Genomic DNA, 13,879 nt, shown 5'->3' with positions numbered 1-13,879 from the left:
AGCCTATTTTATGTTGAAGTTCAGGCTAGGAGGTTGTAATGTTCCCTTCAGGCCCTAAAATCTTGAACTCTATGGAGCTTGCAGTGTCTGATGGGTATGTTCTATCTACAAGAAAGCCTTCCCATATAAGAAGCTTCTGAGGTCAAGTGTTCTGTTGAACATATCCTTTTCTTTACATGTCAGTATATTGATCTCTAAATAATCAAAGATACAAAGTACATGATGACAGGAGATTATGGTACTGTCATACCCATGGCTAAAAGCTCTCAGCTGCTGGCTGAGTTATTGCAGCCCTGAGCAGCTTGGTCTGTAGCAAGGCTGTAGGAGAAACTCTTTAACAGTTAGGAAAGTGTTAGGACAGGATGACTATCCTCTATAGAGCAGGCATTAGGATAGGATGCCTATCTTGGAGAAAAATCACTGGATAGGTTTAAAGATGGGTTACACAAACATCTTGCATGACTGGTTTGTCTATAGCGAATCCCATTTGCAGCTGGGAAAGGACTAGGGAGCCTGCCAAGGTCCTTATGAGCTGAAATTGCTGTGTTTCTATGAATAAGAAGTCAAGATGTCAAGAACATTGCTTATTCCACTGCCATTCAGAAGACAGAAGTCTTCTACTAAGGGTGAAGTCTAACAATCAAATTTGGGAAGACGAGTGGCTTTTTTTCCCAGAGGAAGCAATCTTGTTTTCCAGATCCTAATCATTAACTAAAGAAAAAAATATCTTGCCCATAAAACATCAATAATCTTAAAATTACAAAGTGAACATAAAATGATGCCAGGGAATCTAAGCAGCCTGAAGCTCTGATGCTGTCCAGAACCGCTCTTACTCTTGTCACATATTGCTAGTGGAGACATTTCCAATTCCACTGTCTCATTTGTCACTTTGGAAACAAGTCTGCATTTCATGCATGTAAGGAGAAGTCTGAGCAGGTAAAGGTGTGTTCTATGGATTTACCAGATGTCCTTCATGAAGTTGGTTGCAAGGGAACTTCGTGTCTTCCCAGCTTTGGCAAATGTGCTTGCCTACAACCCATTGCAAATGGCACCTTGCCTGGGAGTGTGCTGTGGGCTGTATCACTTGGCAGAAGTACCCCGGTGGAATTTTTCCTCCATTGCACACACAAATTGGTTTGGGTTTCCAAAACTGGGGCACAGAGACAATATCAAAATGATCTAACAAGGTAGTGGGACGAGCTGCAACCTTCTTCACCGCACCAGTGCCTGTGGGGAGCATGTGTGAGGAGGCGGAATGCTGCAGCAGCCCCCACCTCAGCACCCATCAGCAGGTGTGGTGCTGCTCTTTCTCACAACTACGCCCCTGACACGGGGTCCTGACCCTCCTGAGGATCCAGAGCACAGGTCATGCCTGAAGCTGTTTCCCATGTGTGGGGTGTGAAGCCGTGGGAAGGGGCACTGAGACTGGTACACTGGGTCTGTCCAGGCAGGGGGCTTGGGAAGGCAGTATGCCCCAGCAGTGGAAATGGGTTTCCTCTCTGCCTTGCCCCACTCATTTTGAGCTCCTCACGTAGCAGAAAAGGAGAGGAAACTCACATCTCCCAGACCTCTGCTCAGGGTTTCTGTGCTTAATGTCACCACTTGGGTGCAGCTCCTCCTCTAGCATGCAGCAAGCTGAATTTCCAGGTCCCAGAGGTGATTTTGTCCCCAGGTGGATTGAGCTCCTTGGGGACTGTTATCCTCAGCAGGGTGGCCCCATAGACAGACATCACCCAGGTTCCAAGCTGGGCACACTGTCATGTCCAGTACGGACATGCTGCCATGACATCTTACAAATCCTGGAGCACAGGGGAATACAGCTGAATTTTTGAGTGACATAAAGACATCTCAGGCACATGGCATCAGATGGGCAGGAATGCTGCGGCCAGAAGCAACAGTTTGGAAGTTGTGGTGTAATTTCAGATGCATATGCGTTTGGGGCCATTGTAGGACATGGGTGAAAACCAACTCAGGGAGATGCTGTCAGGAACAAAACTTCCTCGCAGATACTCAGCACCATATCCTGCCTTCCGCTGTGTCCAGAGAGGCTGTGTAAGCCCCTGCGTACCAAGAAGGACCAAGACCATCCAGTGGCCTCCTTACTCAGAACCCTTTTAGGAGTGATTTTAATTCGTGTAAATGAGTGTTTTTAATTTGTTATACTGGCCTTTATCTCTATTACCATCTCATTTGCTTTTAAACCTAGTTTTGCCATCCTGAGCGAATTCCATTTGATGCATTAGGAGTAATTCTCTTCCCAAAGGGTTAGACATTTTCTCTCCACATAAAAGTCGCTTATTTTGGATAAAGAGACGATTAGATTTATCTTTAATATTTTAATGGCAGCCAGGATTATTGGGTGGGCAGCCCCGGTTTCAGTTGTTGTTGGGGGATTAGACTCTAATAAACTCTTCAGATTGGGATTTTTTTTCTGTTTTTCACAAAGTACTTGTATTTATTTAAAAAATTCACTTCTTTTTGACTCATAAATTCCATTTGCTGTTTCCTATTAGTATTAAATCAAGTTGATTAAATTCATAGTGACTATTTGCACATATATCTTTTTAATTTTAACATCCACAACATAAAATCTTTAATGGTGCAATTTGAAGTACCTGCAACATACATTGCTGTTGCTGTTTAAACAGATGGAAATGAGGATCCAGAAGGAAGGGAGAGGGAGAGAAGAAGGGATGGAGAGATGGATGTTGAAAAGGGGGTAAGCTGACTACCCCCATCCTATGTAATGTGAAAGATTTGGGGGTTTATAAGGAGATAAAATTTGGAAAAAAGCTCTCTCTCCTCAAAGTCACCAGCGTCTTCTTGGTGAGCAAAAGGAGCTTGCAGCCTGCCCATGGCCGCAAACTCAGCTCGCCTCAACAGCTCTTCCAGTGCCAGGAGCTAGGCAGCCCATGGAAGGTGGCATTTGCCCAGAGCAGATGCTTGTGGGGCCAGACCGGTTCAAACCCAAAGAGAGGGTGCCCTCACCTCTCGGGGCTCCGCACCCTGCCTTGGCTGTCATGGATCCTAGTTTAGGCTAATCGTAAACTTGGTAATAGAATAAAATGTCAGCAAAGTAGAAATCAATAAGTGTTAATGCTCCAGGACTTTCACTGCTGGGCTCCCCTCTCGGGTTCCCCCCCCCCCCCCGCACCATCCTGTCCCTTTGATTTCAGTCGCTTCTCTAATCCCCACCTCATCAGCTCCGGGAAGGGCTGATCTGCAGCAGAAAATCCCTCATTCGGGGCAAAATCAGCTTAATTTGCAGCAATTTGTAGCAGGTCTTTGCTGGGATTTGAGTCTCAAAATTATTCCGCGGGTGGGGGCTGCAGCCCCTTGCAATATGGGCAGAGATTTCCCCGCTTCTCTGTTTGCAGAGATTTGTCTGCGGAGTAATTACAGCCGGGGGCGCAGGCTGGCCCCCGCCCGCCCCGGCGCTCGCCCCCTCCGCCCGCGGGGCCTGGCACCGGGCGAGCGGCCGAACACGCAGCCGCCCGGATTAGCAGCATTAGCAGCCAGCGCCGAGCAACAATTAATCATTTGCTGGTAAATACAAGCGGGAGCCTCCTCGGCTGGCGGGGAGGGAAGGGGAGAAGGGGGTGGCCGCCCTGGCCTGCAATAGAGCAGTGAGGAAAGGAAAGGGAAGGGCAGGGGAGGGATGGAGGCGCCCGGGGACCTTGTGGCCTCGGGACGGGAGATCAGAGCAGGCAACTTTCCTTCCACTAATGCCGCTAATTACAGGCGGCAGCTCCGCCGCCGGCCGATGGCGGATCCCAGGCACGGGGACCCCCCGTTCCCCCGGGGCCGGGCTCCGCCGCGCCGGGCGAGCGCCTTCCCGCGGGGCAGCCCCGGGAGAGCCCGCGGGGGCGGGACCAGCCCCAGGGTGCCGCTTCGCACGGCGGGGGATAACGTGCCGAAATCTACGACCCAAATAATCCCGGAGGATGGGCGCTCAACGGGGAACTTTATTTGGAGTGCGAATTGGTTTGCGGGAGAGGGAAAAATAAAGCGGTGTGGGGGCAGCTGCTGTCACAGTGTGTTTCGGGGCCAGGCTACGGCTTCGCTTGGCACCCCGTCACTTTCTTGGTAAAAAATTGTCTTGAGGTGAAATCGGAATTACACACGTTAAATGAATTAAAAGCTGACTAATTAGTGGTTCTGACAAATTCAGCGGGAAATCATCCACTGGCAGAGAAGTTTTGAAGATATGTTGCCTAGAGATCGGTTCTTGGTCCATACTATGCAATATCTTTGAGGTGACTCAGAAGAAAATACGAAATCAATGCCGGTAATGATTTCTACTTGACATAAAAATTGGTGGAGTGATAAATAAGGATGGGAGTAGGTCAGTTATACTGAGCAATCTGGATCACTTGGCAGGCTCTGCTCATTTGAACAATATGTGATTTTAATATAGCCAAATGCAAAACCATATATCTCAGAACAGAAAATGAAGGTCACAGGATGCTGTCGTGGGAAGCAGTGGCTCTGAGGAGGATGGTGGAGATGTGACAGATAATAAAAACTAAGCATGGATTTTTGGCATGATCTGCACTATAAGAGCTATGCCATTTTTGGATCTATTGGCAAGAAAATATTGCCTAGCAGGATGAGGATGGTCTTGGCATCCCAAGACCATAATAGATTCATACTGTGTCCACTTCTGGTGTCTGAATAAAAAAACAAAACAAAACAAAACACCGAAGAACTGCAAATTATTTAGATGAGAACTTCATGAACAATCCATGAACTGGAAAACGTTCCATACCATGAGAATTAAGAAGCTCAATCTATTCAGCTTGTTAGGCAGGAAAATTAGGATGTGGCTTGGTCACCCTCTGTAAGTAGTTAGGAGAAACACTTTCAGAGGATGGAAGGTTCCTTGATTTGTTAGACAAAGGCATAACAGGATTCAGCACTGGAAGATCAAGCTAACTAATTAATAATTAATTAAATATAAGTATTAATGTAAGTCCTGGATTTTTCACAGTGAGGATAATTAGTAGAGTAGGCGAGACATTTTTAAAAGAGCTTCTTGTTGAAAAAAACCTCTTTGGAAGTGTTTGGGGTTTTGACAGAAAAATAGATAGTTGCTTAGAGAAATCCCTAGAGCAATATATTTTGAAACAGTTTGTTTTACAGAATTGTTCAGAAATGTATTTTCTCTTGTTAATTTATGCATTTTCATTTTATATTATTGTACTACTATCACATTATAGGGTGAAAAATCATTTAAATCTGTTTTCATTTTAATTTTCAAACTCTTAAGTAGTAGTACTGAGAAAATACTAAATTGACGGAAAATCCTTTTGTTATAATACAGCAGAGAATCTTCACACTGCCAAAAGTGTGAAATATTTCATGCGCCATGAAGTTTCTGATGACCGTAATGACTTTAAAATATAAAATAGGAATCACTATCTCCATTGTCAATCACAGTGTGTTGCTAGCAGTAGGTGTGTGTATACTGCAGGCAGTGCTTGCTGCCAGATGTTGCTGATGACCCATAAGGCTAGTAAAAAAAAAAGTTGCAAACCAGCATTTTGAAATTACAACTTTAATTCTCCATGGAGAGAAAATACTTTAAAGTGTTAGAATTTCCCACAGTACGAGAGAACCTGATTTACAGCCACATCTAATATTCCAGCATTGAAACTGTTTACTGAGGAATGGTCTTTCCCACTTAGACGTTCTAAAATGCTTGCTCCAGCACAGTCAAAGCTTACAGCCTTAGCTCAGGTTGGACTGGCTGACTAATGAGTCTGTCTACATCAAACATGGCCTTTGGATCCAGGATGCACTTGAGATGTGAAGGTTCCAGTCACCTCCATTCCTTCACTCTATGTTGCACAGGGGTCACAGGAGGCTCAATCTGGTGTCCTTGCAGATGAAATAGGATGGAAAGACGATGTGGAACGAGCCCCCACTTCCACCACCCTCCAGCTGCTAATGGGTCCTTGGTCCATGGCACCAGAGAAGAACTAATCCAAAGACATTGCCCAAACATCTACAGTGGAGGTGCCAAGTCTTCAGCACCAACCGCCATTACTGTCCCTTAATGAATTAATAACCTGCAGGACACATAGAGCCATGAAATGTCTAAAAAAAGCCATGGAGCCAACATTGAATGCAGTAATGGGAAATCAGGGTGAAAGGATGGAATAAAAAATCACTTATCTGGGCAATCCCAGGAGGGTCTAAACAGGTGACATTCCCAAACCAGGAGCTGGACTTCGATGGTCCTTGTGAGTCTCTTCCAACTGAGGATATTCTATGACTCTATAAAACTGGGGGTGCGTGGAGGGTCACCGTGACCCATTGTGACCCCATGCCACCCTTGCTCCCAGAGCAGGAGGGTTGTGCTCTGGCTGCCCAGGCATTTATCAGCAGGTGTCACACCACTTTGGTTTGAACCACTGGAATCACATCATCCCTCTGCTTCCCCCTTGGTGAGCCAAAGGACCGAGATGGCAAAATGAGCCCAGGGTGCCCTCAAGACTGTATTAGCAGCTGGGATATCTCTCATGTTTATCCCAACTTTGGGTTGCTTGGGATAGGTCCATTAATGCTCTTGGGCCTGGGCCTCTTTCTCATCTTACATCCTTGCATACTATCTTCCAATATGCATCCCGTTTTGTTGGAAAACCTGTCCTGTTCTCTTGCAAAATAGCCTCTGTTTTGCAGTGCATCTCTGCCTTCATCCCTGTGTGGAGCTGAGCAGCCCACAGATCAGCATGGGTTTCTGAAAATGCCACATTATCACACCCCAGACTTCACAGTCAAACCTAGAAGACTTTAAAGAGCATTCTGACAGTTTGGGATGGGAGAGGCCATTATCAGCGCTGCTGCTTTTGTGTGGTAGAGCACCAGCAAAGCTGGCTCTCGGCCACCTGCCAGAGATTTTGTTTGCAGAGGTGGAGCCCAGAGGAATGAGCCATGCATGTTTGTTAGATGGGAATAACTTAAAGCGACAAGGAAGTACTTTGAACTGAACTACGGAGTTTAGAGGCCCTGGAAAAAAAGCAGTGCTTGCTTCTCAGGGATGAGGCTGGGCAAAGCCAATGGCACAGGGTGGTGCCACTGCCCCTCCTGGGCGACGTGTAGGATTATCAGCTGGAGAAGATCCTTCACACGAGGTGGCTGGAGAAGTCACCTGGCTTTGGTGTGCTAAAACCCACTGTCTTCTGTTGAAGTTAGGGTAGGACTGGACTGCAGTGCTCCTGGTCCCTCTGATCATGCCATGGCACTGCCCTTTGTCTTTGGACGCCTAACAAAACCTAGACTAAACTAAACATTGCTCCAGGCATTGGAATATGTTCTTAGTTTTGTTGTAAGTGACCATCCTTTTCCTGAAGATCTCCGTAATAGCCATCAAGAAAAACAGCTTCAAATTAAGGCTCCTCTGGAGTCTAATAAACATTAGAAAAGCAGATAACAAAACCCTAATGGAAAAAATGGAAAAAGAGGGAGAATGAAAAGGTAATGTGTTAAGGATTTGATTATGCTTCCAGTTCACACATCTCGTAACATAAATCGAAACCTGGGAAAATTAACAGTAAAGAAACATTTCAGTAATCCCTTTAAGTCTGAATATCAGCAACAAAAATACCAAGGTGCAAAATGCTTTTATGTGGTCTTCTGAGATGGATTTATAAAACAGAACAAAACACTTTTCTCAAAACAGAAAGCACTAATATACCTTTAGTAACTATGGTTTTTCTTGCATTAAGCGAGGGGACAGATTTGCTACCTCTCCTCACATTATCACATTGAGTAATACTCATAGAAGCAAATTGAACTACTTGTGAGTAAAATTTACTCAAAAAATAAGATTATCAAAGCCAAATCATATGTAAATAATATCCTTCAAAGTCTGCTGAACACATCTTCTAGCCACAGAGCACTAACATTTTAATTACCAAAATATAAAAATGCTCACTGCAAAAGCCCAAGAGTCCAATGTTTTTGAATTAAGTCCATTAAAAATAAATATATTAGGTTAAAAATTGTATAAGGCTTTCAATAATGTATTAAACTTATTTTGGTTTTTTGTGCATTAGAATGGCTACAGTTGGTGTCATCAAACCTTTTGCAGCAGTGCTGGTAGAGACACTTTTTAACAAAAAATGAAATTTTCTTGTTCTCTCCTGATTCTTAGAGGTTTTTGTGAAAACCACAAATACAGTGAGGCACAAGACAGCATCATATAATCTAGCAACAACACAGAAATTACAGTTAATGAATTCTTTTGCTTGCAGTGACCTGTAAATGAGATGTGTTACCTTAACTAGATCTTGACCAGCTTCCTTGGGAACTGGCAGTCCATTCTAGAGTTACTGACTAAAGAGGGAATAAATATGATGTGCTTCCAACACTTACACAACTTAGCTCACTAGAATAAATCTTCATAAATATTTTTGAAGGTCAAAGTGGTCTTTCCACAGGAAAACCAAGATAATTGACCCAAACTGCATGTTACTGGAATGATAAAGTAAATCATCACATTAACATTTGTGCTAATAAAAGGAGTTGAATGACAGAGTATTCAAAAGTTTCCACATTTTGTTGTAATTAATTTCTACTGCTTGTTAAATGGTTGGGGTTTTTTGATGCTAACATTCTCAAAACTTACTTTGTGAAAAGTTTGCTGGTTGTTGGTGAAGCTGTGGCATTAACTAAATCCTTTATGTCTACAAATACCTTTCAATTTTAGAAAAATAAAAGGTGCAATAAAAGGTGAAATAACCACCAACTGCCATTCCAATGTCAAGACTGACCTCATCAAAATGGTCTGCATAGCACTATATCATGTAAGTTTGCTCTCTGGACCTTAGACCTTCAGTCTGATCTCTCCTCTGCCTTGGTAGAGCTAACCAACTGCAGGTGGTTTAGTGCTTAGAAGAGGGAAGAGGGGACCTGCTGCTGTGAGCAGTGCTCTGAAGGGTGCCATATGAAGAGAGAGCAGAACCTTTAACTCTAAATGGGGTGTCAGGGAAGACTGCATTCACATAGTAAGCGCACATTTAAAACACTGGAGGTTTTAAATATCTGGTACCTTAGTCCAGGCAGATGAGTCTATGACAGTGACTGTTTCGGTTTTCAGCTTAATTTTTCTTGTAAGAGTGTTTCTTTATGCCATATCACTAATCATCACTGCCCATGTCTGACAAATTCCATGCTGAACTAGTGCGTAAATTTGACTTAGGCTGTTACTGGTTGATAGTTTTGAAATCATGTTATGAAATTACCTGAAATAAACAATCCACTACAGCCTGGCAGTTTAACATCAGCAAATTATTTTTTTCTTGTTTTAGTTTACAAGAGGAGTAAAAATAAACTAATAATAGTTTATAGTTATCAGTTTCATGTCATTGTATATCACAGCAAGTGGTGGAGGTTTGCACCAGAAGTCCTAGCTGACATAAGTGGGTGACAGGTAGGAGGAAGGGAGATAGGAAGCTCTGTTAAACAAGGTGGGGGATCCCCATGGAGCATTCAGGTAACAGTGTACTGTATTTTTCTCCACAGTTTTTTCTGCCTCCAGTACTAAGTGCGGCCCTATCTCAGCCTGGCTGTGGGGTATTGAGGCTGTGTGCTTGGGAGAGGAGAAAATATCACTGAAAAAACCCATGGCAAGTTTCCTGGAAAAGTCTGGGTGCTCCTCTCCAGGAGAGACTCCTCAGGGGTTCAGGGACCTGCTGGTAGTTCTTCCTGCTGCAAGAGGAGGAGCCAGAGCCTCTGTGCTGCTTATGGTTTTATAACATCTAGCATAGTGTAGAAATTGCTCAGCATGATTCCAAAAGACAAAAAGAGGGAAACTTGAAAAGAGTCTGTCTTAGGAACCTAGGGAAAAGGCAGCGATTCCAGAAATGTATAACAGAAAAGTGAGAGTATAGAGACACCATCATTAACATGGCTTGAAAGACAGGATGTTAATGCAGCTGAAAGCTCTTGCTGGTTGGACCTGCCAGGACATCCCCAGCTACAGGGGTGTATCAGCAAGTGGAGGGGCTTTGACTCTGTTGACATAGTTAGGTAGAATCAGGAGGAGAAAGTGAAGAGAAGGCACAGGAGGAATGGAGACCAAGAGACAAAAAAGAAAGAGGGGGGAGAAAGAGAGAGAGGAAAGAAAGGAGAGAAAAGGGAAATGGAGAAAGAGAGGAAATGTGGGGGGAGAAGAAGAGAAATGGGAAGGAGAGCAAGCGAGACTGTATTTCTATAATTACTGTGGATTGGCTCGGATTAAGGGCAACTAGCTATCTCTTGGTTTTTGCTTTTTATATAACAACTAATCTCCTTCTAATCAGTTATTATTAAATTATATTCCATTTTTAATTCATTCACAGATCATTGGTGGCACAATTCGGACATCTGGACAGATAATTGAATAGAGATAATTTATGTAAATGAGGAACAGTTGTGTACAAAGGGGGGGGCGGGGAGATTTCGGCTCCCGAGGCTGGTGACCTAATGAGGAGTCTCCAAAAGCTGCCTTTGCTCCCTGGGAGAACTCAGGTGTGAGGGGGGATGCTGGGAATATTTGAGTATTGTGTGTTGGATATTAACACACATAGAAGAGGCCATCAAACCCAAGCTGACTCATTTACTTGAGGGATCAACCTGTACTGAACATAATTTCTCCCACGGCTGAAAACAGTAGCCAAATCAGCACCTGGAGATGCCCCTTGCCTCCCAGGAAGAGGTGGTTTCTAACCCTGACCTTTTCATGCCCCCTATTTACAGCGTGATGCCCCAGCACTGCACTGACCTGTCTGTAGGGATGGGGCAATAGGGAAGGAGCTGCTCCTTCTCAGAACACCAGCTCACTGCCAAGCCTAGTACCTTGTGCAGGCCTGATTGGAACCCAGGTACTATTTTTTACTCCTCAGAAATGCCTCTCTGCTCTTTGATAGATGTGGTCTAATCTCTCATTGCTTGTCCCAAACTCTGAATTTTGGAATCAGGACAAACTTATGTAGGTAGGCTTCCAAGAGAGCTTCCGTGATCAAAGGCAGTAGCCAAGCACCAGAGAGGAACTGGACTAAAGCACTGTGTTAGTAGCAATGTGAAAAAACTGCCCCAAAATTCTGGCTTATTGTCATCTCTGTGGGAACTATCTGAATGGGCAAATTGACATCTGAAGTCAAATACTATCCAGAAAGAGAACATAATGTGGCAATGAGATCCATCAGATTCAGCATGAATACCAGTGGGATAGGGAGTCTACCTTGGGCATGTTCCCATTCTAGCCAGAGGATTCTGATCAATAGGCTCAATAGAGCCTAAGACATGGTTTGTCTTATCTTGAAAGAGGTGTCCACACTGGATTAGGGGATTTACATGTCCACTGACTTTATTGATGAGATAGATACTGACTACAGAAGTAGCCCATGGCTAGCTCAGGTGTGGGTATCTAAAGTTAAGCAAGACAGATCCCACTGTAGGGGAGATGAGGTATTATTCTGCTTTTGCAGTAATGGAACAGCACAAATGCATATTCCTCTCCCTTAGAACAAGGGTGAAGATTAAAATTAAGGTCTTGTTCCAGGCTGTGGTTGTATTACTTTTCTACTACATTTGGATACCACAGAGCTAGGTGCTGAAGAAAGAAGCATGATAGATAAATTTATCTTCCAAAGGGGAAAAGAATTCTAGACTCAATTGCTATAGCAAAAATCTAATTTCCATCACTTTATCATGATAGGAGAAATTTTGCTGTGCATACTGAATTGTCTTAGTATTATGGGACTGTTGGAGGAAGGGAACTCCACAGATGCATTCAATGCGTGAGAAGACAACTCACAAGATTTGTTTGTCAAAATAAATTCAAGTTGAATTGCCAAGGATACAATGCAAATGAAATGAAACCGGTTCAAATGACCTTCTTGCTCAGTGTCAGAAATACACTGGGCTTTGTTCAGCTCTGCAGGGTTTTTTTTGTTGATTAAAAAATTCCCCTTTCAGGTCTGTTCTTGAGGTTCTAATTAGCAAAATGTGACATTGCTGCTGGAAAAATTATTGTGAATTTTCAGATAAGGTTGTCAATGATAATGAGAATGCAGCCATATGACTCTAAATAATAGTCTCTGAGTGCAACTATAAGGCTGGGACAAAAGTTCTCCAGCAAGGAGGGTTTAAATCTGCCCTTCTTCAAGTCTTCATAGACAATGGAGAAAGCAGACCAAGCTGCCATTTGCAGGATACTGAGTTGGGAGACTTTGTGTTCATAAGGTAGAGAGAAGCAGAGTGCTGCAGCGTAGAGAACATAGGCAGGAGTCAACTCAGCAAACTGTCACAGGAATAAAATCCCAGAGCCAAAAACATGCCTCAGAGACAGACAGCAGGACAGTGAGAACAGCTGGAAATAATAATTTGGTGTGATCAGAATGTACCTTTGCAAAATGACAGGGCTCTAAAAAGAATTAAGACAGCTCCATGTTCAGAAGCATGACATTGTGGAACAGCCCATTAATGCTATATTTCTCCAGTGTTAAGACTCATCTGTGCAGTTTTGCACATTTGTTTTTTAAGGAAATACTGATAAACCAAACAAAGTGTAGAAAAGAGAAAAGAAAATGCCTGGGAACTTGTGGGTTTGGTATGTGAGCCGTGCAGATGTGTCTGATTTAAGTGATAAATAAAGGGAGAGGAGTAGTAATCCCTCAGCTACCAGAAAGGTACAAAATCTGATGAGCAGATAAAGATTTGGGCTATCACTAGTAACAGGAATAGTAGTCACTAAGTGAAAGGCAAATTACCTATGCACAGGATATAGGTGAGGCACTGAGAGGTAATGGATAACATTAAACTGTAGACATTTCCCTGGAGTAATTGGTGGTACTGGAGTCAACTGCATTTTCCCAAAGGAGCAGGTGGGCCGTGATGAAAATGCAGACTCAGATGTAACTGACCCTGAGAGAGCTTTGAAGACCAAAGCTAATATTCTGGCTTAGCAGATGATGCAACATGAGAGTCACCATAACAGCTAGAACACAATGGTGAGTTGCTAATAGTAACCCAAAGAAAGACTGATCCTGTGAATGTGCCCACCTTTAATCCCTGATACAGTGAATTTAAGTCCCATCCAACCAAGGGATCGTGATTCTCTCATGGTCTGTCTCTGATCTCAAATGAAGGGGTTTGCACTCCTCAGACAGACAAGGGTGTGTGGAGCATCAAGTGTGATACAAAGGTATGACACAAGCATCCAAGTATCAGAAAGAGTGTGGCCAACAGGACCAGGGAAGTGATTGCCCCATGTACTCGGCACTGGTGAGGCCACACCTCAAGCACTATGTTCAGTTTTGGGCCCCTCATTACAAGAAAGACATTGAGGTGCTGGAGCATGTCCGAAGAAGGGCAACAAGGCTAGTGAAGCATCAGGAGCACAAGTCTTATGAGGAGTGGCTGAGGGAGCTGAGGTTATTTAGTCTGGAGAAAAGGAGGGTCAGGAGGGACCTTATCGCTCTCTACAACTACCTGAAAGGAGGTAGTAGAGAGGTGGAGGTCAGTCTCTTCTCCCAAGTAACAAGCAATAGGGCAAGGGAAAATGGCCCCAAGTTGTGCTAGGGGAGGTTTAGATTGGATATTAGGAAAAATTTCTTCACTGAAAAGTTTGGCAGGCACTGGAACAGGCTGCCCAGGGAACTGTTAGAGTCACCATCCCTGGAGGTATTTAAAAGACATGTAGATTTGGCACTTAGGGATGGGGTTTAGTGGTGGACTTAGCAGTGCTGGTTTAATGGTTGAACTCAATGATATTAAAGACCTTTTCCAATCTAAGTGATTCTATGATTCTATTCTATGAACAAGAATGCATGGGGCCAAGGAAAGAAGGTGACGGAGGATAATCAGGACAATCATACAGACCAAAAATAGC

Source organism: Pseudopipra pipra, chromosome 6 (assembly GCF_036250125.1).
Source record: "Pseudopipra pipra isolate bDixPip1 chromosome 6, bDixPip1.hap1, whole genome shotgun sequence".
NCBI lineage: Eukaryota > Metazoa > Chordata > Aves > Passeriformes > Pipridae > Pseudopipra > Pseudopipra pipra.
This window is presented reverse-complemented; position numbering follows the sequence as displayed.